We start from the raw sequence: 26,777 nt of genomic DNA, 5'->3' as shown, positions 1-26,777 counted from the left end.
CGAAAATCAGCAAGAAAAGTACAACAAATACAATACAGGTTTACATACTGAACATCTATAAAGAGTCCTTGTAAATCAAGATAAGATACTAAGACTCCAAAAGAAAACTAGGAAAAGAAGTGGTAACAGGCAATTAACAAAGGAGAAAACAATAAAGAATTGGCTAAACATTTAAAAAATATTTCTCTTCAGTAATAAATAGAAATGAAGAGGTTTTGGGGGGCGGGGATTGTTTTGTTTTTTATTTTTTTTTTTTTACAAAATGTGCTCACTGGCTACTGGGAGGAGTGAAAAATAGTTTAGGAAAAAAAAACTTTTTGAAATATGTACTAAGAGCCTTTATAAAATGTTTACATACTTTTACCCAGCTATTTTTTTTTAAGATTTTATTTATTTATTTATTCGAGAGAGAGAATGAGAGAGAGAGAGAGCACGTGAGAGGAGGGAGTGTCAGAGGGAGAAGCGGACTCAATCCCGGGACTCCAGGATCATGACCTGAGCCGAAGGCAGTCGCTTAACCAACTGAGCCACCCAGGCGCCCTTACCCAGCTATTTTATTCCTGAAAATTTCTTAAGGAAATAATCCAAAAGACACATTCTAATGGAAAAAATGTTCATGACAGCATTATTTACAATAGAAAGAAGTATATGGAACCACAAAAGACCTCAAACAGCCAAAGCAATCTTGAAAAAGAAAAACAAAACTGGTGGTATCACAATTCCAGATTTCAAGTTACATTACAAAGCAGTAGTATTTAAAACAGTATGGTACTGGCATAAAAATAGACACACAGATCAATAGAATACAACAGAAAATCCACAAATAGACCCACAATTATATGTTCAATTAATCTTTAACAAAGGGGGAATGACTATGCAATGGGAAAAGTCTCTTCCACAAATGGTGCTGGGAAAACTGTCTGGACAGCAACAAGCAAAAGAATGAAACTAGACCACTTTATTACACCATACACAAAAATAAACTCAAAATGGATTAAAGACCTAAATGTGAGACTTAAAACCATAAAAATCCTTGAAGAAAGGACAGGCAGTAATCTCTGACATGGGGCATTGCAACCTTTTTCTAGAAAAGTCTCCGGAGGCAAGGAAATAAAAGCAAAAAAAAACTATTGGGACTACATTAAAATAAAAAAGGAAACAATAAAGGAAACTAAAAGGCAACCTACTGAATGGGAGAGGATATTTGCAAATGACATATCCAATAAAAGATTAGTATCCAAAATATATAAAGAACTGATACAACTCAATACCCAAAAAACAAATAAACCAATTTTAAAATGAGCAGGGAGCGCACCTGGGTGGCTCATTCGGTTGAACCTACGACTCTTGATTGCGGCTCAGGTCATGATCTCAGGGTCATGCGACTGAGCCCTTCATGGGGCTCCGTGCTCAGCGGGGAGTGTGCTTGAGATTCTCTCTCTTCCTCTCTCTCTGTCCCTCTCCTGTGGGCACATGCACATGTGCTCTCTTTCTCTCTCTCTCTAATAAATAAAATCTTTCAAAAAAAGCGGGCAGAAAACATATAGATGGCCAAAAGACATACAAAAAGATGCCCAACATCACTGACCATCAGGGAAATGCAGATCAAAACCACAATGAGATATAACCTCATACCTGTCAGAATGCCTAACATCAAAAACACAAGAAACAAGTGCTGACGAGGATGTGGAGAAAAAGGAACCCTCGTGCACTGTTGGTGGAAAAGCAAACTGGTGCAGCCACAATGGAAAACAGTATGGAGGTTCCTCAAAAAATTAAAAATAGCTACCTTACACTCCAGTAATCACACTACTGGATACTTAGCCAAAAAATACAAAAACACTAATTGAAAGGGATACATGCACCCCTATGTTTATAGCAGCATTATTTACGATAGCCAAACTATGGAAGCAGCCCAAGTATCCATCGATAGAGGAATGGATAAAGAAGATATGTATACACACACACTCACTCATACGCTCACACGATGGAATATTACTCAGCCATAAAAAAGGAATGAATTCTTACCATTTGCAATGACATGGATGGAGCTAGAGAGGACAATCCTGAGTGAAATAAGTCAGTCAGAGAAAGACAAACACCATATGATCTCACTCATGTGGAATTTAAGAAACAAAACAAGCAAAGGGAAAAGAAAAAAAAGAGAGAGAGACAAACTAAGAAACAGACTCTTAACTACAGAGAACAAACTGGTGGTTACCAGAGGGGAAGTGGGTGGGTGGGAGGGAAGGAGGGAGAAATAGGGGATATAGATTAAAGAGTACACTTAGCATGATGAAAAATAAAATAAAAAAATAAAATAAAAAATTGAAAGAACTATAAGCAACCTAAACGTCCCCAAACTAAAGCAATTATGGGGGCGCCTGGGTGGCTCAGTCGGTTGAGCGTCTGCCTTCTGCTCAGGTCATGGTCCCAGGGTCCTGGGATCGAGCCCCGCATCGGGCTCCTGCTCCGCGGGAAGCCTGCTTCTCCCTCTCCCACTCCCCCTGCTTGTGTTCCCTCTTTCGCTGTGTCTCTCTCTGTCAAATAAATAAATAACATCTTTAAAAAAAAAAAAAAGAAATTATGAAAGGTCCACAAACACAGTATTATATACTCATTACAATTATGTTCAAAGTGTTTAACTACATGAGAGAACACAACATGATGTTAAGTTTAAATTTAAAAAATTACATGTGTAATATGATCTCAACAACGGAAAGAAGGCAAAATCCTCATACCAACAGCACATCCACGTATAAGAGAACACAATAAGCAAGATTTCAGGGTTGGTAACGTCAGTAAGTGACTGTCTACCCTTCCCTATGCTGCAGGCTACCCTGTACTTGAGGTTTTTCATAGTCTCTAAAGAAGATAGGGTCTCTACCAGCTCATCACACTCCCAGAACTGCACTAGGCACATAGTATCTGTTGCTTAAACTGAAAACTAAAGGAAAAACATTAACATAGAAAAATGAACACACATACACATATACATACATATGTAAATATACATGTCTGTGGGTGGGTGTGTCTATTTTTACTTGCAAACGGAGTAGCAATACTAAAAAGGTCAGAGGGAGAGTAACTTTTCTGCATGTATGTTCATACTCACAATGGGTAAAAAGCAGGGTAGTCTGGGTCCTGCGGGCAAGGGGAACAAGAAAGAAAACAACCAAAAACTTGCCAAAAATATTTTTTTTAATAAAATCAGAGCATGTTGTAATTTGTGAATTGTTATCTTTGTTCTGATCAATACACAAATGAACAAAGAAAAGAACACACCAGGATTCATACAGAAGGTGGGGGGAGGAGTTTTACTCAAGAATGCAAAGAATGTCTCCTTACGTTTTGTCCTGGGGGTAACTGATAAGAAGCTAAAGACTTCAGGAAATAGAGAAACACAGTCTTTTCTCACTAGCCCATAGCACAAAACCAGATACAAGTTTTTAAACTTCCTGTTTTTTAATCTTTGCAGTTATTTTTAAGTCTGATGTTTAAATTCCATAGTTTAAGAGTCACCCCCTCTTAAATTCAATACCATGTCTTCATTCATGCAAAAGGAAGCGGTAATACTGTTTAAAAAACAAATGAGGCATCTACGCATCCTGAAATTAATGTGTGAAGGTTTCAGCACAGTGAAATCACCACTGGCTTACTAACTGCTATTAAAAGACATTAATTTGTTTGGGAAAAATGCAGTATTTAAACAGAAAAACTCTATAAACCACCTTTGCTGAACAGAAACAATGTATCAGTACATGTTCCTAGAAACTCACAGAAGATGCCACTGTTCATAAATATTAGGGAAAAAGAATTTCCCCCCATTTGATATTAATCCTTGGTACATGTGAAAGTACTGAGCAGAATGTTCTACTCAGACAGGTCAGGGTTCAAAGTATGTAACTAGGTGAGGGCAGGAATTTCAAATAAAAACCCTAACCTGAAAACTACAAAGGCCAACCAGAGCCATCGTTTGTTTCTTGTGGATAAGAAATGATTGATTCCAGCATGTGACATCCAACAATCTGTAACATCTCCACTATTAACGAAGGAGATTAGAAACTCAAATTCTTCTATTAATAGATTATCTCAGAGTACTTAATGCTTCACATACAATACTGTGCTAAGTTCTTAGTTTAAGAAAGCTGGTAAGAACTGCATTTATTCAAAGAATCAGTTCTACACTAAAAACAAGCAACACACATTTTGATATTTGCTTTCCACATGTAAAAAAAAAAATTCTATATGATGGAAAAGAGTCCTAAGCAATTCAATGTAATCGCTGTTGTACATAAATCTATAGAATGGGTGCAGGCCAAGGGAAAAGACTCCTTCCCTACACAGTTCTGGTACACTTTCCCCTATCTCAGAATATCATTAATTCATAGGTCTGCTCAAATTCTGATGTGAACATTTTCCGGGAGGTGGGGGGGGGGAAACACTCTGAAAAACATGCCTTTCTAAACCTACCCTGATGCCCAATTTAAGAACATTCAAATTAAAGATCCCATTCAGTTGACTGAGGGGTCAAGAAGAATTGGAGAGAAGGAAAAATGAAGCAGAAGAAACACATTTTTTCCTCTTCTGTCATTACTGTTTTTAACCTAACATGTCTCTCAAAGCGTTTAGCTCCATGGTGATGGGAGCAGGCGAAAAATATAGAAACACTGAAAGAACAAATTCCCTCAGAATATTTTAGGGTTTTTAACGCAAAGCTTAGCGTGGAATTACAGAGGCATACTAAGTTGAAAATAGATTCTTATAACTTAGTAATGATGTAAGATGAAGAATCTTTCTTTATAATAGCTTTTTAAAAATCTGCTACATTCCCTCCTCCCCCCGCCCCCAAATCAGCCATCGACTTGATTTTTTTTTTTTTTTTGCATAGTAATTTCCCAAAGTAAAGAATATAAAAGAAAACACAGGGCTGTTTCGAAGAGTGGGTTTCAGTTTTGTCCCCAAGGGGCCATTTGGCAGGATCTGGAGACATCTGTGGTTACAACGGGGGAGCAGTGCTACAGAAACCCACTGAGCAGAGGCCAAGGGCGACTGCTAACATCCTCCACCTAAGACAGCCTCTATAACAAAGAATCATCTGGCCTCAAGTGCCGGGGTCCAGAGGTTCCGACCCTGATTTAGAAGTATCTTTAACACAGAAATGCAACGATTTATAATCACCCAAGTTCTAAGCCTAGTCCCTTAGGTCAAACAGGTGAGGAAGGCTCCCAGGCTCTCTGCACTGCCTACACACTGGTGTACACGATGGTTCTACGTTTCCTCTCAGGGGTACAGTCACTCAAACTGCTATCAGAGGGGAGTTTGCCACTGAAGGACTTACGCACTGAAAAGAAATATAGGACACAGGGAAATATATTTGCAAATAATCCAGAAAAGGTTCTGAAAGAATTTTAACTTGTTAGTTAAAGCAAAGGATGATGTCATTAAATGAAATTACATCAACGATATTCTATACATTTTGTAGCAGCAATGACAGATACCCTCAATTTCCACTTACTGATCCTTGCTTGCTAAAAAATCTTTCAAAATCTTCTTTCCCTCAAAGTTTTAATTAAATGTCTTGAGGTGATGAAGTTTATTCTTTAACGACATTTCCTGAATACCTACCTACTCTGTGAACTGTTCTAAGACCTGAGGATAGGCTGGTGAACACAGGGGCAAAGCCTCACTCATAGAGCTAACATTCGAGTATGGAAGAGCAGAACAAGCCAATCAATAAATAATATGAAGGTCACAGAGTAAAAAGTGCCATCCAGAAAAATAAAATTAAAAAATAATATGGTCAAGACGGCTGGCTGGCTACTCTCATCAGTTTGTTGGTCAAGGAAGGCCTCTCTGTGAATAAGCCATTTAAGATGAGAAGACCTAAATGTCAAGAAGGAATCTGCTACCCAAAGGAAGGACACTCCAGGAAGGAGTGCCTGGGTAGCACAGTCAGCTGGGTGTCTGACTCTTGGTTTCAGCTTGGGTTGTGATCACAGGATTGAGATCGAGGGATTGAGCCCCTCTTATCCCCCCTGTCTAAAATAAATAAACAAGTCTTTAAAAAACAACAAGAATGACAACAACAACAACAAAGGAAGGACATTCCAGGCAGAAGGAAGAGCAAGTGGAAAGACCCTAAAATATGAACAGATTTAGCATGTCCAAAGTAAAGAGAGCCAGTATGGCTGGAGGGGAGAGGGGCGACTTGGGGTAGGAGAGACAGATGGCATCATTCCGTAAAGAAGCTTGGAGGCCTTGGTAAGTGGTTGCAGGGCTCCACGCCCTTGTCTCGTGACATGAACCGGCATGAGATGCATATGGTGTACATTATGGTGGGATCAGCAGAAATGGAGAGAAGTGGAGAAGATGGGTGTTTCTAGGTAGAGACGACAAGGCATGCTGCGAGATTAGACGTCGGAAATCCACATGACACTGTGCAGATGTAGAACTCGACGAATCAAGGGTAACTCTTCAGGGTCCAGATAGATGGACGGTTCTGGGTGGATGAGTCTCCTGAGAAATTCGGAGTGGCAGAGAAGCAGGTGTAAGGACTACATGTAGGATGGCCAGCCACGCTGGTCTGCCCGCGACTGAGAGGTTTCCCCAGAAGGTGTTAAAGCCAAGAGAGTCCTGAGAAACCTTGATAAGCTGCTCACTTGACATACAAATCAGGAGTTTTGTGTTGCCCACTGGACATCTATGTGGAGATATCGGGGAGGGTGCCGAAAATGCAAATCTGAAGCAAGTCTGAGCCAGACATAGAGAAGTGGGTATCACCGAGGGACGTGGATGGCAGCGAAAGTCACAAAACGAGATGACGTCTCCTCGGGAGAGGAGAGAAGAGGCCACAGGATGGAGCTGGTATTTTTTTCACGGATAACCTGTTTATAGTCCAGTTCTCCGCCTACATGGCCACTGCCTTCCAGACTTCACACTCCATGTTTTCGACTCTTATTTTCCAGATCTCCCCAGAAAATCAGAAAACACAAAGTAAAATGCACATTTTCAGACGTTTCGGGCAAGCCATTTCCGCTAAAACCCTCCGCTCCGACCTCCCCCATCCTACCCTTCTGAGCTCCTCTCCCGAGTCACAGAAAAGCCCAAAGGTACAGAACAGGCTTCTTGCCCATCCTCTCCCGAGCCTTTCCCAAAGCTTCCCAGCAAAGAAATCCACTATTGCTGCTGACGAGCGTTTGGCCTCTTTTTCCTACTCCCAATCCCACTTCTCCCTCTTTCTAATTATCCTCAACAAGCATGACCTTCAACTTTTACAATCCCAAACTCTCACAATTAAAAAAAAAACAAAAAACCTCACGATTGAGGAAAAGGAATACAGAAGCAAGTAAGTAGACAACAGAAACTCTCCAAGGGCAAGTTTCAGTCGAGAGGGGCCCACGGTTCAGTGCATTAGTCTCTTTGAAAAGACTCCTAACACCCTCGGCTGAAGCTTAACTTGGGTACAGTGGCATTCAAAAAGGGAACAATTACTAGGGTGACTCAACAGATGGCCCATTTAAACTACGGGATTAACACAATGTGTCTGGTGACCTAGTTCAAGTAACTAAACAGAAACCTCCCGATTGGCCAACTTGTGATTGAAAATACCACAGGTTTGTGGCTGACCTTGTCAGATCCAACTCTATCTGGACAATCTGGGCAGAGAGAATAAAAGGATAAATAAAACATCAGAAATAATCAAAAGAGGTCCTATGGCTTGGAAGGGCTAGAGCAGAATTATCTGGCTTCCCTGTGGGACAGCCCCTTCCCTGTGAGGGCGCTTGCCTAGGGAGAACAGGACTCAGGACATAACGGGGGGGGGGGGGGGGGGGGGAGATGATCTCTCGCAAAGAAGGCTCTGCCTAAAAGATGGTAAGATCATTGAAAAGGTAGGATTGAGACAGAAGTAATCGATGAAAACAAATTATGCCTACAAAATCCCCAATCTACTGATAAATGGCCCCTCCATTGTGAGGCCCTCTCCTCTGTAAGGCCAAGGGAGCCACCATGACTGCCCTTCAGAAGGACTTTCCAAATCTTTCTCCAGCACTGAAAAACACTCAGACTGAATCACTGTGAACTCTTATTAGGTATAATAAAGGTGAAGCTTTTTTTTTTTTAAGATTTTATTTATTTATTTGAGAGAGAGAAAGAAAGAGCAGGGAGAGGCGCAGAGGGAGGGGCAGAAGCAGGCTCCCCCGAGAGCAGGGAGGCCGACAGAGGGCTCAATCCCAGGACCCTGAGATCATGACCCGAGCCGAAGGCAGATGCTCGGGCACTCCAAGGTGAAGAATTTTTAATCATATATTAAGAAAAAGAACAGAAAAAAACAGACCTGAGTTTAAAAACAAGAACAAGTATACAATAATACAAGAATAATACAACCTCTGAGGAGTAAGGCTCAATAATTGCTCCTGGTCAAATAGTTTAAGCAATATCTCACTGTCTAATCATGTCTTTTCACTTCACTTTTATACTGAATACCAAATTTATTTTATTTTTAATTAAGAGTATTAGAAATGTTTACATTCTAGTGTAAATTATATTTAAAACACTGCTTCTCCGGTTGACTATATGTTGATAACTGCATTTTTAGGGCACTTAAAAATCACAATAAAACACACATCCATATACAATGATTTTTATCTGATACATAAATACCTTCTATAATCAGCACATTCCTCTCTATAAGGATATAAAAAAAAATCCACTGGTAATAAAAGATAAGTTCTTTATCTTTCAAAGTAATTTAAATTTTGTAAATGACAGAAACTCAGTGAATAAAATGCTGATAATGGACTTTACATAATTGGGTTTACAGACTTCTGACATGATGCTTAAGTGCAGTAAAGCTATGCAGACACGTTTACTGGATACTCAGTAGCATACTTTTGCCTGAAAGAAAAAATAGGTAATTCAATTTGTATATATTTAACGCATTTAATTGCTTCACCTTCATGCCAGTCTAATCACTAAACAATGCTTCATGTATCTATTCCATTAGCATTAAGACACTATTCATGGCTTTTTAATTTAATGATCTGAAAATACATTAATCCTTAGTTGGTACCTCCTTTAAGAAGTGTGTTCGGTGGCATCATTATGGCTCTACAAAGAGAAGCAGAGCTTTTTAGTAAGAGAAGCATTCTGACAAACAAAGGAAAAGAAACAGACATTGTTTGGATAAAGAAACAGAATGAAAACCCTAGGCAGGAATCGTGAAAAAGTGTAGCTCATGAACATTTGCTAATCAAGGAAAGACAGAGTCAGCTCTGCCAACAGTAACAAGCCAGGGAGCCATCCTACTGTCCAGTAGCTCAGAGGTAAAGGAGTCCTGCACGGGAACATTCTGACAAAAAAAAAAAAAAAATTGTCCTGGAAAGTTAATACACTCCCAAATCATTTTCATAATTCAATTAATTAAAAAATCTATCTAGCAATAAAATACAAGATACAAATAAACAAAAAAGGTTTTCAATGAGTTCATTTATTCAAAAACATTGTTTCTGATGCATATAAAATTCTACAGTCTCTGAAGATAAAAAGCACATTACTACCATCAGGTGCTAAAGAACTACCAGACTAGCTCTTTTCATAAAGCCACAGAGGACGCAAAGCAGGAAGCAGCACAGTAATTCCAACACCTGTGCTCCTGGCTGGACGTGCAAACTGCGTGGGGATGGACACGACCGAGAAAGGTGTGACCGCATGCAGAGGAACAAGAACCACCTCTCCTCTCGGGTGACTGCACAAAAAAGAGGGGGAAAGCAGTGCAGTCCCCTCGGAGGAGGCCTTCTCTCTCAACTCCAGACCAAGTGAGAGGCCCATCCCTGCCGAGGGATTCCAAGGAGCCATTCGTTCTTTCAGAGCTCACTTTTAGGGTGGGCTCTTTCGGGGCAGAGACCAGGTCTCCTCAATGTGGCTAGCTCCAGACACCAGCACAGTCAGCCATACTGTACCTGCTCAATAAATATTTGACAGAAGAATAAATGAACGAGGAGAAGAAAAGCCAGTGAAAGAGAAGAAGCTGTTTCAGGGAGGTAGGAGAATGAAGAAGAAAAGGAGAAGGGGGGGGAGGAGAGCCACTTTGGGGGAACTGAGGCAGAAAACAAAGAGAAGAGTGAGGGTAATGCAGCACAAATGTCACAAATGAAGGAAAGCCCAGGAACGTGCAGACTGAGAACTCCACACCTGGAAGTTAGTTCGGAGATCAAAGAATTACAGGCCTCAGCCACTGGGAAAAAAATTTAGGTATAACCTGAGCAGGGAAACATTGAATACTTTTCTCCTGAGATCACAAACGAGGCAAAGATTCCACTCTTACCACTTCTAGTGAGCCTTACACTGAATGTTCTAGCTAGTTCAGTAAGGCCAAGAAAAGCAAATCTTTGCAAAAGGTATAAATCTTTAAAAAGGTCTAAAAAGGAAGCAGTAAAAGTGTCATGATTCACAGACACCTAGGATCATATATGTCAATAACCCTACAAAACACACACACACACAACATTAGAACTAGCAAGAGAATTTAGGAGTTTTGCAGGTCAATATACAAACAGCAAGTGAACAATTGGAAATGAAACTTAGAAACACCAATTACAGAAGCATAAAAAAAAAAACCTCACATACCAAGTGGAAGATGTGAGAAACCTCTACATTGAAAACTACAAAATGCTCAGAGAAATTAAGTGGAGAGGTTTGTGGATGAGAAGACTTAGTATTACCAAAATGTCTATTCTCCACAAACTGAAAATTAGGTTCAATGAAATCTAGAAAGCTTTAGGGGCACCTGGCTGGCTCAATCAGTACAGCATAGGATGCTTGATCTTCGGGTTGTGAGTTCCAGCCCCATGTTAGATATAGAAATTACTTGAAAAAAAAAAAAATCTAGCAAGCTTTATGGGGAAAAAAAGGCAAGTTGATTCTAAAATTTACATGGAAATGCAAAGAATCTATAATAGTTAAAACAATTATAAAAATAAGAACAAAGTTGGAAGACTTCACTATTTCATTTCAAAACTTATTATAAAGCTACAACATTCAAGACAGCGGGTAACTGCCTTAAGAACAGACCACAGACCAGTGAAACAGAACAGAGTCCAGGAATAGACTCACACATATATGGGCAATTGATTTTCAACCAAAATACCAGCTCAGTTAATAGAAATGTCTTTTAATAAATGGTACTAGATATATATATGAGGGGAAAAAATGTCACCTCAACAATTACCTTATTTCATATACCAAAAAGATTAAAGCTAGGTTATCAAGCTAAATGTAAAAGATAAAACTCTAAAGCATCTTTAAGTAAATACAGGAAAATATATTGCCAATATTGGACAGGCAAGGATTTCTCAAATAACACACAGTAAAGCACTGGCCATGAAAAACAATAAATTGAAATAAAACCTACTTCTCATCAAGAAACACCGTAAGTGTGTCTGTTTATGTGTATCTTTACTACTTAAATATATATAGTATGTATTTTAATATATATTTAAAATCTTGTAAATAAAGAACTAAAAGATAATTCAATAATACTTTAGAAAAAGTCAACACCTGAAAAAGGTACTCTGCCAAAAAAAAAAAAAAAGTAAAAGTATGTAAGCGGCCAAGAAGCACATGAAAAGATCCCCAAAATTATTAGACTTCAGGAAAGAACAAACTAAAATCACAATGAGATACTATTTCACACTCAGCCCACCAGAAATGGCTAAAATGAAAAACAAAACCTGACAATACCAAACACTGATAAGAATGTGGGGCAATTAGCACCTCATAAATTGCTGGTATAAAATGGCACAACCACTTTGGGAAAAACAGTTTGGTGGTTTCTTATATAGCAAAACATACATCTACTCCATGATCTAACTATTCTACTCCTAGGCATTTACCCAAGAGAAATGAAAATATATGCCCAGAAAAATGACTTCATAAGGATGCCTATAGCGTTATTCATAACAGCCAATAACTAGACACAACCCAAATCTTAACACTTAAGATCTATGCATTTTATTGCATGTATATTATACCTCAAAAAATAAAAAACAAAAATCTGGAAGACAAAAGGTCGAAGGGTGATGACGTAACCCTCTCCTCCCCCACGCTCGTCTCCGCTGTGCTGGAAACGAGGGAGGATGAGACCTGTGACAGGTGGGAAGATGAGCGCTGGACAGAGAAAGGGCGGGAGGCGGTTGACAGGCAAAGGGATGAGCGGGAAGAGATGGAAGGGCATGACTAAGGGTCCACGTCTGGAAGGTGAGAGGACTATGGGATGGACGGGATGAAGGGGTCACTTGTGGAGAGGAGCAGGGCCTCACAGAGCATGGGGTGAAGCATGGAGAACAGAGAAATGAAGGAGCTGGGGAGCTGGGAGGTAGGCTTGCCCTGAAGCTGCCTCTGTCTCTCCGTCTCTCCAACCGCAGCAGTCAGTCCCCAGGTGCGCGGAGTTCCTCTGTGCCAACCAATGGAAAAGGTATGAAAGGAGAACCTCGAGGTACCACTGCGCAGCCGCCACGCAACTTGCCTAAGGAATGAGAGAATATCCGGCAAATGGCTGGAATCTCTCTTGTTGGAATAAAGCATGCATTGTGTCAACATGGATTATCTTTCAGAGAAAGAAATATGCAAGGACCCATCTGTTCCCTGCCCTTCAAGTGACTTGTTTTGCTACTTGTAACATATAACTATGCAGTTAGGCCTGTATTTACTTTCCTTAAGATGAAGATATCACAGACTAATAAACACGAGAATCCTTAGGTTAGCCTAACATTCTCAGTATGGAACATGCTCTCTAGGTTGATTTACTCACCAATAGATGGAACTTAACATTTAATAAATGGCCCAATAAAAGAGCTAATTCACCTCATGTGGGGTAGTGAATTATATATACAGACTAGAGGTGGAGACAAGAAATTGCTTCTCTGTAGCATACACAAGTCTGATTGCTGTGGAAGTTACAACTTGGACTTTCCTTTCTCTGTACCTTTGAGTACTCTTGATTTCACCCTAATTCCAATTTAAAATGCCTCACTAATTAAGTTTAAATATCATCTCTCTTTTGAAGGAGGAGACTTCTATGCTATCAAGAGTTTAAAATGTTCTCATCAGGGTCAATCAAGTGTTTCCACTGCTATCTTCTTTTTCCTATTCAGCCAAGACATCACTTCCAAGGTAGCTGGTAACTTTTTTGTCAGCCCAGCTATAATACTGTCCTTTAAAAAACCCCAAATGCCTAAAAACAAGGTCTATGAATCAACTTTATCACAGCCTTTCAATATACAGACCGTCCCCAACATATGATCGTTCAACTTAGCAATTTTTTGACTTTACAGTGGTGCAAAAGCAATGGTAAGCATCCTTGGAATTTTGAATTTTGATCTTTTCCCGGGCTAGTGACATGTGTTAAGATGCTCTCTCCTGATGCTGGGCAGTTACCGCCAGCCGCAGCTCCCGGTCAGCCGCCCGATCACGAGGGTAAACAACCAGCACACTGACCACCATTCCGCACCCAAACAACCCTTCTGCTTTTTCACTCTCAGTACACAGCTCAACAAACTACATGAGATCTCAAACACTTTATTGAAAAACAGGCTTTATGTTGGATGATGTAAGTGGCCCAACTTCAAGCTAATGTACACGTTCTGAGCACCTTTAAGGTAGGCTAGCAAGGTTGAGCTCTGATGTTCAGTAGGTCAGGCGTATTAAATGCATTTTTGACTTAACGCGATTTTCACGTAGGATGGGTTTATTGAGATGGAACCCCTCCTAAGTCGAGGAAGATCTGTATATTGGAAAGGAAAGAACCTACAACGTCCCTCGAATCAGGCAGTCTTAAAATACGTACCCATCATCGGCCCATCTCCTCCCCTCAGTGAAACAAGCCGTGAAGAGCCGGCGATTACTGTTTGGAAATAATTCCGAGAGGCCTGTGGATGTAAACCATCAGCCAGCTACCACGAATGTCAAATCCCTACCAGACAGGATTTTTAGAGCTCCCAGAGAGTCAGCACAGATTCACTACGAAAGCCAGGGAAGCATTTCTGGTGAGGCGGTCGCTGCCAGTGCAGGAGCACCTCTCGTCCTGCCTGCAGAGGTGGCGTGGCCCCTCCCACGGAAGGAGGCACTTGATCAGACAGTATCTGCACGAGTGGGAGACAGAAGAAGCAAATGTCTTTCTCCCCCCTCTTCATTGTCCTTGCGAGTTATACTTTCTGTAGACCAGGTCACACATCTCTAAGTCAGAGCAGTCATTCCCATGGACAGGTACCAACTGAAAAGCCTGAGGGCAAAGAGCTAAGCCAAAACAAAAAGCAGTATTCCGTACGAAAGCTCAACCAAGGCAACCAGCCCGTCTGCCAGAGAAGCAGCCCCCCCGATGAGCGAGGAGACTGAGACCCTCACATGGCCAGGGACTTCATGGTCATTGCCAACAGACAATTACTGCCAGATACGAAGGGCAGTGACTCCTGTATTCGTAAATATTGTGAAATGTCAGAAACTCGTTCTAATGCAATATACACTACAACATTTGTTCAACATGCAAATCATTTTCTTCTGCAAAAGGTCCAGGCAGATACAAAATGGTGTCATCAAGAACTAGCTATTCCCTGGAGACAGGACTATCAAAAGTAGCCAGTGCTCAGATGGAAGATCACGAACTGAATAGAATATCTATAGTCACACACTCTAGCAGAGAATAATAGTGGGGACTATTTATGATACTTCTCCTATTTATGACACTTTACAGTTTACTAGAGAGTATTTCTGTATCCATCATTATCTCGTTTGGGAAAATGGGCCAAGTCTATGCGGGACTACAAGGAACATCCCAGCGTCACAGACCACATGGCCTTAAGAAGCTCACAGAAAAACAACGATCTCCTCTGCCCTTAGAGGAAAACAACTAACAAAATTGAAACAATTGCATCTTCTCTTGTGCTGAAGAACAGCTGAGAAACAGTAACTGAGAAACTATCTTATAGATCATGGTGTTCTGTGCTGGGCCCATAGATCATGGTGTTCTTCCAGATTTCAAACACCCAGTGCCTGCAGTCAGTGGTACACTACATTCAATAATCATGACCAAAAAAGGAGTCTGCAAAACAAAGACTATTTAAGAAACCAGACTTTCTTTGCTTCCTTCTTACTTTCTCCTTCATCTCCGCTGTTTTTCAAGCATTGAAACCTAGAAGAATGGGCCTACTTTGCCTTTTCTATCCAGAAATAGCAGAAAACAGACAGAAACTCCTCCAAAAAGCACCATGACCCTGCCTCTATTTTGTAACATTAGGAAAAGAGTGAACTTGACAATGAAGTTTAAAGAGCTGGTGATGAGGACAGAGATCCGACCCAGCAACTAGAAAAGGCAGAAGAGAAACATTCCAGCATCCAGAGAGCATTCCTCCAGACTTGACAGATTAACTGCCTTTCTGGCCCAGGGATTATCCCTAATCCAGTGATTCTGAGCTGTAGTTTCACACCACCTCTAGGGGACTCCAAGAACTCAAAAAAGAATGTGACAAGATTTCAGAACAAAATTTTAATTCAACCAATTTACAGAGGACAGTGAAATATAAGAATGGCTGGAAATCACCTTTCTGGAACTAGACAACAGTGTACCCTCTTATCTGGAAACCTGAATAACTTCTCACACTTTTCATTCCTCTAGAGAAAAAAAGAAAAATCCTAGTAACAGTAGGGAGGAAGAGTCAATTAAAAAAAAAAAGTTCCACTTATTTCCTCGCCTCCTCACAGAATTAATGAGGGAGGAACTCATCTAGTAGCAAATCAGAATGGCTATTTTAAGGACTATTTTTTCCTAAGTCAGCAAGTCAAACTTTCTATTAACTGAGCATCTACTATGGGGGAAGGAAAAAAAAAAAACCCCACCACTGACAAGTTAACTTTGCTGAAAAGCTGTCCTCAGACCCTGGTCAGGAAATAGTGGCTACCTGGTGCAAATTAAGTCAACAGAAATAAACAGTTGATGGAATAATGGCAGAGTTAGTAAATTCCCTTTGGTCTTTTACTTTTTAGACTACAAATTCCTCACCTGAACTCTTCACTCGCTATTTTTTTTCCCAGATCGTGTCCACCACTTCATTCTTTACTTGAACTCAATTTTATTCTCATCCTCCACTTAGAAAAAGTCAAACCTATCTATCTCAACCTCTCCCCCAACCCTATCCCCATCTCTCGATCTCATCGGAAAACAAGAAAGAAGTGAAGAAGGAAAAATCCCACTCTAAGGAACAAGAAGATTGGGAGACAGACTGAAAATGACTTATCCAAATCCTTTCCAAAAAGAGATTACATTGGAATCATACCCAAAAACAAAAAACTCATCAAGTTGTCTTTCTGTGGAGTAGTAAACTTAATAAAATCAGGAACCCACTGACAGTCTTGTAACTTGTTAAGAGTACAAGTAGCAAATAAACAAATGGGGAAGGTTCTTTATTTATTTATGGCATTAGCACTGGGGCTGAGAAGAGTTGCCTGAAATAAATCTAATGCATGCTATCCAAGAAAATCAACTGATACACAATCCCAACATTGTGGATAAAAAGACAATGGTTCAGGGATGCCTGGGTGGCTCAGTCAGTTGAGTGTCTGCCTTTGGCTCAGGTGGTAATCCCAGGGTCCTGGGATGAGCCCGTTATCGGGCTCCTTGCTCAGCGGGGAGCCTGCTTCTCCCTCTGCCTGCCGCTCCCCCTGCTTGTGCTTGCTCACTCTCTGACAAATAAATAAATAAAATCTTAAAAAAGAAAAAAAAAGACAACGGTTCAGTACTACTGAACATCATCATGCGGTATCTAAATGTCCCACAGGTAAAACTGGTAGAAAAGATAGGATTATTATTTATTAATGACTTTTAAAAACAAATGAAAATCTGCTTTCTTCAACCACTAAAATACAATGATCTCAATTTGATGCTTAAAACTAAAAACACATGTGACATCAGTGAACCTAAGTTTGAGTGTTTTCCAGTAATACAAACTTATCAAGTAATGTAAAACCTGGCACTATTTGCCTAATATAATTCCGTGGTCTCTCAGTGGAAGGCACTGCAATGGCAAAAGTGAAATCAGCAAGCTGCTGCTGTGTAACAAAGAACATTCTCACTAATGTTAACAGCTTCAGCATTAACACTCATTCAAAAACTCCTCATTCAGTTCCAGGGGTGGAGCCTCCCAAAGAATCTCAGGCTAACATTTCACCAGACGCAGCGCCAAAACTGAATGATACCACAAAATGCAGACGTCCTCTAAAACAACTTTTACACTCTCTACTTGGAAGAGAGGACAGAGGACAAAGCTCTCATCATTTGTTCTGTTTACACCACAATGACTTCAGGACAAGCAACTGTGGGGGTCACTACTGGCCAACGGGTTGGAGCGCATCCCTGCTCACAGAGAAGGCCTCAGTTAAGGACACTTGAAAGCAGTCCCCTGGAAGCCAAGAGGGCTGTAGCATACCACGTTATTCTGGGCCTCCGAAAAGGAAGCCAGCGAACAAATGCTCAGAAACCATCACAACACCACAAAGGACAAATACAATCAATCCAGGGAGACGTCTGTTGCTTGAGTTTTTGTGGTGTGATGATTTGAAAACCAGACAATCACCCAAGTTATGGTAAACCGAAGCCTGAAGTGGGATAATCAGAGGTCCGAGTCAATGCAGAACTCCACGGATTTGCAGTGTGCTGCTCAGTTGTGGGAAGCTGGTACGGGACAGGGAAGGGAGTGGAGAGATGAGGCAGGGTACAGATATGTCGTTATTAAAAAAAAAAACAAAAAAAAGCAAGCAAGCCCAGGAGAGACTCTGACATTCATTTATCCCTGGAGAATTACCACATACAGCCTTCAGTTGCTTGACTTTTCTCTCCTATCTTTCTATCAGGGGAGCAGAATGTATTTCTTTTAAAAGCATACTATTCTTCTGCTCTTTATATAAAGCAGCTTATTTCACAATACTCCTTCACTTAAAAAAGAAAAACAAGAAATATGCCCTACTCATGAAAATCTCTACCTAAAAATGGATGGTAACAAAAGGCAACCAGTACAGGCCCCAGTCCAGCTTCTCTTTAAAGAGACTATCTCCTTACCCTATGATGACATGATGACAACCTGTGGAAATAAACAATGGCAGCAATTTAGATGATATTAGGTTTAACACGTACCATATGTAGGTATTTCAGAGTTTCTGGGTGCCACCACCTTCCGTCAGTCCTTTATTCGTAACTGGGGTGAGGGATTTATCACTGTTTTAATGGTGTGCTCTGTGGTGAGAACACATTATTAGCCAATGTTAATAACAGCTACTTGTAGATGGTGCAATTCTACATGGTTCTCATTTTCGTTTTCATCTTTATGTTTATCTCTTTTTACATTTTCATAAGGATGTATTATTTTTATTAAAGTTATTTTTTAAATATGCTGGGAGACAGTATTAAATGAGATTTTCTTCATGTTCTGAAAAATACAACTGAATGGATGTTACTGCAAATGATCATCAAAATACAAGTCAAAGATCAAATTATAGCAGCAATTAATGCTGGGCCTTGGTCTAAATCTTTACAACCAACAAGCTCTATACACTTGTAGAGCATGGAGATCCATTGGTACCTCCATCTTTAAATGAAGCTTTAATGTAGTACAGGGGGTACATTATCAAATTTTAGGGATGGGGTCAAATATCCAGACAAAAATAGAAACAGCTGGTCTATCTCCACACACAGTTTAGCAGAGTTCTCCAGATTACAGAAGGGGCACCTAACCCTACAGACTAGACTAATTCTATTTAATTAGTCTGAGAATTAAAAAAAAAAAGAGAGAGAGAGAGAGATAGGAAGTGTTCATCAGGGATCAGCGTTCACTCAGAGCACTGAGATTTCTCATTTGCACAAAGTTAGAAGGCATTTGCTCTTGAAGGGATGGGACAGAATCAAACATAAAACTCCTTTAGGTATTTTTATATTCATTAAGAACTTTGGAATTCTTGACTGAGGTTTTAAAAATCACTGCACCCATTAAACAAGAGGTACTGACTGCCACGGAAGAATTAATTTACAGAAAGTAATCTGGAAACCTTAAAGTGATGTTAAATTCCCACTAGAGATATACCTTTCATGCCCCCTCTGTTTATGTATTGGCTAATGGTCCAATTATTTACACAATATGCAAACTAAGGGTAATAAGGTTGGGTGATTTGTATTTGGTACTGAGGCATGGTCTCTTGGCTCCTAATGTCAGAAAGAGATTAAGTGAAAGGTTAATTGGGTACTAAACAAGTCCTCGTGACAAACAGGATCACAGTTCTTCATGAACAGGCATTCTTCATAAACATAACCTAAATTACAAATATGAAGGTCTTTGTGATTTATATTAGGGAAAAAAGTTTAACCACATTAATACAGAATTTTTTCAAGGGTATTCATGAAATACTTCACCAGTTTCTTAGAAACTCACTCTAAAATCTACCAACTTAATTCAGCATAAGTGCTAATAATAATTTTATAATTTGAACACCTGATTTTCAACAACTCCAAAATGAATGCGGCGATGTCTAACAAGGAGCAATGCCCTAGATGAACGGAAACAACCAAACTCACATGCTTGTGCACAGATACCCACAGACACAAAACAGGAGGTACCCGGTGAACGGTGGCTTTCTTCTACTTCCTGTCAAAAGATGCATTCCTATGAGATGCCCACTCCCATATATTCCAAAATGAAAATAAAGATTTATCCATGTATCAAAAGGTCAACTCACATTACAAGTTGAAAATCTGGTCTTTTTGCTATGGATTAGACAAATCTGCTTGTCTTTTTCTCTTTAGAGCAGACGCAGTGAGGTAGCAAGCACTGGGCAAGACCCCTAAGGCACCATCAGAGAAAACCCAAAGGAAAAAAAATTAAAGGGCTTACTTTCTATATAATGTCTTCTTCTTATCTTTAACCTAAATGACTTATAAATGTCTGCCCCTTTAGAATGAACACGATTATTTTCAACTTTCTGCTACAAAATAAGTTGAAACAAACTACACTTATTAGTTAGTGAAGATAGAAAACAACTTTCACTGGCTTCATGGCCAGTCACCTAGTAGGTCTCAACAAGTTGGCTGACCCTTCATTTTGAGAAAGGGAAGAAAAAAGGATAACAAAATTCTGTCCTAGATATGAGAGATTTGGAGGAGTGGGACAAGTTAGAAGGAAACTAAAAAACACGACATCAACCTCTAGGATTCCCCCCAACCCCAGTTGTGGTGTGGAGGTTAAGCCGAGGCTCCAGGATTCCCCTTCATGAAAGACAGACAGGCAAGAGTTCACCAAAAGTAAGGACACAGAGCTTGGAGGACTATTCTAAAGCAAACCCACAAAACCAAAACTGTTTTACAAATATCGAATATTCAACAGCTTTCCGTTCTATCTAGGGAAGAAATCCATTTCCCCAAAGGTGTATGTATCCTCTAGAGTACTTTTCAAACTCCAAGAACAAGTCTCCCTTTCTCATTCCCTCAATCAGAATAAAGAACAGAAAACATTTAGTAGCATTCCAGATAATCTGTGCCAATTGCGATGATTCATGTACTGCTTTCCCACACTAAATGGTCTATGGTCAGTGCTTTCGAGTCAACAAGGGTGCGGAGAGCAAGACCTAATTACAGGTCTGAGTCACTGTCTAGCAGTCCTCTCAGCCCCATGGACCATCCCCCACAAAGACACCATTTCATTTTGAGGTACAAAATCAAGCCAAGCCTACCAATCCCTTTACATAAAAAAATAAATAAGAAGATACCATTACACACACACACATACACACACACAAAACAAAAGCAGTTTGTTCACAGTACTGATTTCTCAAAGAAAAATTTCAATAGGCTTCTTCCATTGAAAAGCATCTATACCATTAAATTTTTTTAAAATAAGAAAATGCACATAAATCACACTACGGGATTAAAATGTAAATATCTGCACTTCTTATGTTTATATTTGGCCTGATGTATAACAAGGTGCCCGCTATCTTTGAATTCTGGTCATCTTCCAATGGGAGAGTAGCTCTCTTCACAAGGGCCTCATTGATTGGGCGTTTCCACTGATGGCTATAATCTTCTTACACTGGCAACATTTTAATTTAAGATCCTGGGTCCACATTGGGGGAAAGAAAGCTAAAGACAGTTACATTTAAATAAAATTAAAAGGAGGACCCATTCTTTTAACAACAGAAAAATGCATGCACACAGCATAAAAACCCCAATTTGATTTCAACAAAAAATGTTATTTTTCCTTCCTGTAACATGTATACAATATGTATGAATTAAGGGGAAAATACCTTTTGAGGTTACTTCTTTCTCCCACATGTCAAACATTTAAACAAAAATAACATCCTGGAAAAAAATAAAAAGAAAGAAATTCTCTTCTGATTGTCATAAATCTTTCTCTGATACTTTATCAGTAATTATGTCCCCAAGTTGAAAGGATTAATGATCCCTGAATGGAAATGACTATTTAGTTCTGTGGAGGCCACATTCCAAACAAGAACAAAGGGTAATATGAATCCTCCAAGAGCAACAGAAGGAGTTATTTGGTTGCAGAAGTTAAATGACCTGAGATCTATTTCTGACAAGAACGATACAAAATGATCTCCAAGACTCTAAGCTAGGGCATGAAAGGAAGTAATGACCCAGCGCCAGTGACTGAGGTCCCAATCTGGTCATAGGAGCGGACGGCTTCTCTGGAACTGCAGCCACAGTACAAGGAACAAACTGATGGTTTAGAATGCACAAAAGGAAACCTTGTAGGTGTGATGGCAGGAAAATGCAGACTTAGTGAAGTCTGCCAAAAGCATGCATTCTGAGCACAGGATGACTCGAGCTACTTAAACACAAGCCAAGCCTGCACAGGAGGGCAGACGCAGGTGAAGAAAGGGAACTCACTAGCAGACCAGACACCGATTCCGAGAATAAGATAAAAAGCTGTCCACATGTTGATTAAAATCAACAATTTAAAGTCTAACCCATTTAGTATAGATCACTGGGATGTCTAGTGTCTCAGAACAAATTTATGGCCTCTTTCTGTGATCCTGAACCTATTCTCAATCCTCTGTGATTTTTTTTTTTTAAGATTTTATTTATTCGACAGAAACAGACATAGTGAGAGAGGGAACACAAGCAGGGGGAGTGGGAGAGGGAGAAGCAGGCTTCCCGCCAAGCAGGGAGCCCGATGTGGGGCTCGATCCCAGGACCCTGGGAACATGACCGGAGCCCAAGGCAGACGCCTAATGACTGAGCCACCCAGGCGTCCCTCCTCTGTGATTTTAAAGAACAAGTACATATAGTATCTACATTTACCTGAAGTTAAAAAGCATATGGAAAATCATACTACACAAATGTGATAAAAGCACAGACAAATGCATGGGAAAAATTAGGAATAATATCAGGATAGCGGTTCCTCAGAGGTAGAGACGGGCGCTGCCTGTTAGGGGGCATTACCCTGGATTTTTTACTGTTCCATAGAACTGGTAAACATTCGATTTCTCTAGTGTATTGTAGGGAGAGTACATATGGGTATTTGTATTATTCCTTATTCCATTGCTTTTATGTTTGAAATATTCATATTAATTTTTGAAGGACAAAAGCAAACGGGGCATCAGAAGCCTGGGCACAGACTGTTCTAAGAAAACACAAAGAACAGGTCCATACTGCCAAATATACACCTAGACAAAGAGCTGGTGGTTCTCAGGCGGGTAAGGCCAAGACCCTTTTCAGAGTTCACAGCCCAAGCAGGTTGATTAAAAGGTAAAACCTTCCGGAGGGAAAAGAGAGAGAGTGAAAGCAATATATTTTATTCTCCTGTCTTTGAATACTAAATCACTCTATCAGTTAACTGTTAAGAGCGAAGAGGGTGCCAGTCAACACCAGCACACCCTGCCAGTTTAATTTAACGGTATTATTTTGCCTTGCTTTGCAATTACTCCCACATTCCCCAGGGAGAAACTAATGGATTACTAAAAATAACATGAAGATTAAGTGAATCACTTAGGATGTTTTGGCTCCCATCGTAAACTGGCTTAAACAAAAAGGAAATGCGTTGGCTCAAAAGCGAGGACTTCTGGAGGCCTCAGGGCTTACTTCTCTGTCCTCGGCCCTGTGTGGCTTCTTGCTCAGGCTGCAGCCACCGCAGATCTGCCAGCACCGAGCAGCATCCAGAGGAAGAGAGAGGCCCTTCCTGCAGGCCTGTTTCAAGTCTGAGAAGACTTCTGCCAGAAGCTCCTGGCAGACCTGCCTTCGCGTCTCATGGGCTAGGACAGGATAATGGGACGCTCCCGAAACCATCCTTCTGCCCAGATAACGCCCGGCACGGCCGATGCTTTGCCCCTGAGGAGTCCGTCGTGCACAAAGCAGGGATGGGCTTGCCCCTAACCAGGGCCGACCCTGGAGCTCCTATAAGGGAGACGGGTGGGATGTGTGATATGGATCCAATCCCAATGTCCGCTCTGCTGGTACTGACTGGGAATGGGCTGAGCAACACCGTGTTTATCCGAAGGTGAAATTAATCACGGTCATGATGAATTTCTATATAAAGCTACAGACTCAAAAAGTAGGTGACCAAATGAATTGATCCCTTTGAGAAAGGCAGATTTTTAAAAACTTTGTTTCTGTATTTCCACTGCTCCAATGAGAAACTTAAAGACACAAAGTCAACACATTTTAAAGCAGGTAGGTCACAGGAAGTATAGGATAGTACTTACTATATTCTTGTGCCATGGCTGCAGAAATTTAAATAATAGCAGCCATATTCATAGTGAATAACCTGAAAAGAAAAATATAAAATAGTTTTTAAAAAGTTTAAAAACAGAAAAAAATAGCTAAGTGCACAAGAAATTTCGTTAAAAGAAAATAGTTGCAAAAAAAAAAGTTTTGTTTTTTCTGAAAGAGGCAAACCAGGCTTTTGAAAGTAGGCAGCTACATTTTTTTTTTAAGATTTTATTTATTTATTTGACAGAGAAAGGGACCACGAGCAAGGGGAGTGGGGGAGGGGAGAAGCAGGCTCCCCGCTGAGCAGGGAGCTGATGTGGGGCTCGATCCCAGGACCCTGGAATCATGACCTGAGCCGAAGGCAGACGCTCAACGACTGAGCCACCCAGGCACCCCAGGCAGCTGCATTTAAATTAGAAGTTAGAGAAAACAGGGGCACCGGGGTGGCTCGGCGGGTTCAGTGTCTGAGTTCGGTTCGGTCATATCTCAGGGTACTGGGGTCAGGATCCAGCCCTGCATCAGGCTTTGGGCTCAGCAGAGAATTTGCTTGTCCTTCTGCTCCTCCCCCTGCACTCTCTCTCTCTCTCTCTCCAATAAATAAAACCTTTAAAAAAGGAGAAAACATCTGTAGTATTAGAGTATCTCTAAATATCTTCAAGTTCAAATCGTCTGCATCTATTGTCAAATAAACTAAATACATTTTATTTTTTAATTTTTTTTAAAGATTTTATTTATTTGTTTGAGAGAGAGAATGAGACAGAGAGAGAGCACATGAGAGGGAGGAGGGTCAGAGGGAGAAGCAGACTCCCTGCCGAGCAGGGAGCCCGATACGGGACTTGACCCCGGGACTCCAGGACCATGACCTGAGCCGAAGGCAGTCGCCCAACCGACTGAGCCACCCAGGCGCCCCCTTAAATACATTTTAATCAACTAATACTGCCTTGCCCTGGACTGCTATTTGTAAAACTGAAACAAAAACACAATTATTAAATGGACCTCAAAAATCATGTAGCCTGTCCCCTAGAAAACCCATCTACCCTGTTCAAACCACTGCAAATTAGATAAATCAGCTTCAATTGCTAAATTTCTAAATTCAGGGATACGAGGGAATAGATCTCAGCACAAATACATGCAGTGGATTCCGACATTTGGTACTGCATGTTTATTAAAACTTCCAATGTTCAGAACACCGTGAAACACTAAAGAAACACACCCACAGAACTAGGGACTCCAAGACCCTGGAAAGGTTTTGAATGTTCCAAAGTGAAAGATGAGAACTCTGTCTCTATTCAGACCTTAGGACAAATAACAACATACCAAATCACACTTGAATTAAGAAGGACTTGACATAAAAATCGATCTCTGCTACGATATTTCCTGGGGATGGTCTGCCCTGACAAGGCTGAAGATAGGTACTGTCCACATATCTACAAACACCATGTCCAACTTCACCTTCCTCGGTGTATGCACGGTTCGCCAATGTTGTAGGCATTAGTTAGTTTTGTAGAAACTTTTAGAAGTAAAGAACTTTTTCTCTACCTTCTCACATTCAGTTTATAGGGGCCTGCTAATTAAACTGACAAGGACAAATTAACAGAAGAAAAGGTATATGTTTCTCTATTGATGTTAATATTTTTACACCCATGGGGATGTTACAGAAAACAAGTAAAAACCCAAAAAAGCAGTTCCACCCAGGGGCTTAAATACCATCTTAATAAGGGGCAATAAATTGTGCAGAAGTGACTAGACAGGAAAAGGGGATTGGGGCTCCTAAGGATGATAAACTGTGGAAAGATGACCAGGAAATCTATGGTAGATAGGACCCTTTGGTAAGATTATGCAGACCCAAGTTTCTCCAGTGATAAGAATGGTTCTTCTCTTCCTGGTATGGAGACGGGATGCACCTTTACAAATGGAAATCTATGCCCCAATTTTCAGGCAGGAAGTGGGAGGAAAGAGAACTCTTCCTACATCTGCTATTTCTCAATTTCCCTCACTCAAAATAATCCTTGTTCCAAGTGGCATGTTTTGGGGTGGCATATTCTGATCATCTTCAGGTTCACAGAAATAAAAACACCATTAAAAGAATAACAGTGCAAGTCTCAGAATGGAAGAAGGTATTTGCAATATGTATATCCATCAAAGGACTCGTTCAGAATATATAAAGAACTCTGATAAAACAATAAAAAGGCCACCTAAACAAGTAACCCAAATGGTCACTAAGCATATGAAAAGGTACTCAACCTCATTTGTTACCCTTACTACAAAATAAAGCCACAATGAGATAGAATTACCTACTGATTAAGATGGCTAAAACTGAACTCTGACAATACCAAGTCTTAGGATGTACAGCAATTCAGCTCTCATGCACTGCTGGTGGGGCTGTGAACTAGAAAACAGCTGAGCAGAACCTAATAAAGCAGAACATAAACTTACAATGTAGCTCAACCATTCCACTCCCAGGGCAATGCCTACCAGGAATGCACATGTGTAGCCCCAAAGACACACACAGTAACAGTCAAGCATTAATTGTAACGGCCAAAACTCAGTGACAAATAAATTGTCGAGTACTGACAATGAAATATTATACAGCAAGGGTCAGTGAGCTTTTTCTGCAAGAGTTAAACAATTAATATTTTTGGTTTTTTGGACCAAAGAGTCACTGAGCCCTGTTGCAACTACTCAACTTTGCATGTGGAGTACGTTTACATAGATGATATGTAAATAAATGGGTATGGCTGCTGTGCCAATAAAACTTTATTTACAAAAACAGCCAACCCACATGCTGTAATTTGCCTGCTATACGGTAATAAATATAAATGAATCTTAACTAATACAACAACACAGATGAATCTCACAAACATAATGTTGAGACAAAGAAGCCGGACACATGACAGAATACACTATACGATCCATTTTATGAAGTTCAAAAATAGGTAAACCTGTGTAAATCAGGATAATAGTTACCTTTGCGGTGGGAGCAGGGGTAAGAAGATAGCAGAAAGGGGTGGACAGGGAA

The 26,777-nt window shown here is 40.4% G+C and overlaps 1 protein-coding gene across 39 annotated transcripts in view; it reads right to left on the bottom strand.

The window, feature by feature from the left end:
• Positions 1-26,777, bottom strand: part of SIPA1L1 (signal induced proliferation associated 1 like 1) — a 463,818-nt gene that overhangs the window by 164,335 nt on the left and 272,706 nt on the right. For 30 of the 39 annotated variants that reach the window (XM_073895440.1, XM_073895444.1, XM_073895465.1 and 27 more), the window contains one exon: positions 23,752-23,813. The exons of 7 other annotated variants lie outside the window; for them this stretch is intronic. The gene's annotated coding sequence lies outside the window, so the exon portion shown is untranslated. Of the gene's footprint in view, positions 1-21,333; positions 21,389-23,751; positions 23,814-26,777 lie in introns of all 39 variants that reach the window. 2 more of the 39 variants (XM_073895443.1, XM_073895448.1) reach the window with 1 other exon arrangement.

This window comes from Callorhinus ursinus, unplaced genomic scaffold (genome assembly GCF_003265705.2).
Source record: "Callorhinus ursinus isolate GAN/ISIS: 27379988/994484 unplaced genomic scaffold, GSC_fseal_2.0 scaffold8, whole genome shotgun sequence".
NCBI classification, from domain to species: domain Eukaryota; kingdom Metazoa; phylum Chordata; class Mammalia; order Carnivora; family Otariidae; genus Callorhinus; species Callorhinus ursinus.
The sequence above is the reverse complement of the archived record's forward strand: the minus strand, read 5'-3'. Positions and strand labels throughout refer to the sequence as shown.